This window comes from Nannospalax galili, unplaced genomic scaffold (genome assembly GCF_000622305.1).
Source record: "Nannospalax galili isolate Female #2095 unplaced genomic scaffold, S.galili_v1.0 scaffold936, whole genome shotgun sequence".
Taxonomy (NCBI): domain Eukaryota; kingdom Metazoa; phylum Chordata; class Mammalia; order Rodentia; family Spalacidae; genus Nannospalax; species Nannospalax galili.
Genome location: NW_008337142.1, coordinates 69,501 through 71,470, shown reverse-complemented (window position 1 = coordinate 71,470; position 1,970 = coordinate 69,501).

Genomic DNA, 1,970 nt, shown 5'->3' with positions numbered 1-1,970 from the left:
CATGAGGAGCATAACTGGCTTTGGGATGTTGGAACTGTGCCTACACATGTGCCAGAGGCTGAGATCTGGGCAAGAGTAAGTCCCCATGGTCTCCTGTCCCAATAGGTGGGATGAGAGTTGTTGAGAGTATAGGAACTGTTTATCCCGATAGCATCATAAAAGGGTGGGGATCCTGGGTAGCACAGCCAACAGGGGTCAGTAAGAGAGGGAGTGTTATGATTAAGGGTTTCTACTACAGCTTGCACCATCTCCCACATAGGGTTGCTGGGAGTCTGTGGTTTTGCAGCTGTCCCTGGCCTTTCCATGGCTGGGGCTGCTGATGTCGTTGTGGTGCCTGATGGCTTGAAAGTGGGCCTAGAAGACCCAGGCGGGGGAGGTCGGGGCCTCAGACGAGGGGTATTTATCACCAGGTTAGGTCCTACTGGCGACCTAACCACTGTCTCGACCTGGAGGAAGATCTGGAACAGGACCCCCCTCCATGGCATCTGGTAGGGCATCAGGCCCCATGTCAGCCCATCTATCCACCTTTTATCATTTTTTCCCTTTGAGATAAAGGTGATTTTAACCTAGTTGGCCAGTGGAGATGCTGTCCATTGGTTATATGGAGTAGTAAACCTCATATCAATCAGGTCAGGGGAAACCTCCCATTTCCACCGCCCATCATTAACTTCCACACAATTCCATTCAGCACAGTAGAGTCTATCAGCACCCCCACAATTGTGCCCCCACCAACCTGTCCGAAAACCTGGGCAAGCAAAGAACCTGTTTGCCCGCAAAGCTTGGCGGTTGACTGTGGATGATGAGTCAACCAAAGCCCGTTTATTCATATAACACTGTTCCTGGTGGTTTCTCTGGGGGAGGTGATAAAATTGCCCCAGTACAAGTTCTAAGTCAACATACAGATCTGGCCACCATGTCCACAACAGGCCGTATGAGAGGTGCAGTTCCATTCCTCATAGGCATCACTGCTTCGCAGGATCCATGTCTGACTTACCGGTTGATGGGGGTTGGTACTCCGGGCTCCCGCTGACACCACTGTTCTCTGGAGGGCCCATAACAGTGAGCTCATCAGCAGGAATCCCTTCATTTTCAGCTCAGATGTAGCTTTATGGGATTAGCAGGATTTTGCCATACCTCCCACTCCTTCACACAGGATTCTGGGTCCTTGAGAGGCAAGGCCTTCCAAACATGGGTGTGATGGACCCAGGGAGCGATGCCGTCAACCTTAAAGGCAGTGGGGGTGGTAAATAGCACAACATAAGGTCCCTTCCATCTGGGTTCAAGAGTCTTCACCTTGTGTCTTTTGACCCAGACCATGTCCCCTATGCCATGTTCCATGCTCAGAATTCTCTCACCTTCATGGTATGCTCTGATCAGGGGCCAAATTTCTTGCTGTACCTTGGCAAGAGCTTGCAACACACTCAAATAGTCAGGGGTCGGGTCCTCTACACTGGGGAGCTGTACTTGCCGAATTATGGGTGGAGGGGCCCCATACATTATCTCGAATGGAGTTAATCCATGCACATAGGGGGAGTTCCAAGCACGGAAGACAGCTAAGGGTAGGAGGGCCACCCAGTCGCCGCCAGTCTCCATTACCAATTTATTGAGGGTCTCCTTCAAGGTCCGATTCATTCTACGTGCCCAGAGCTTTGTGGGTTGTATGCACAGTACAATTTCCAATCTGTCCCCAGAGCTCGGGCCAGTCCTTGCAGGACTTTACTAATGAAAGCCAGGCCATTATTGCAACCTATGACCTCAGGGATCCCATATCTGGGGACTATCTCTTCTATTATTCTTTTTGCTACTACCTGTCTGGTCTTGTGCTTGGTTGGAAAAGCCTCTACCCACCCTGAAAAGGTGTCTATCATAATCAACAAGTACTTGTACCCATACTTTCCTGGTTTTACTTTGGTGAAGTCTATTTCCCAATTCCTCCCTGGAGCCCTCCCTCTCTCCCACGTACCTGATGG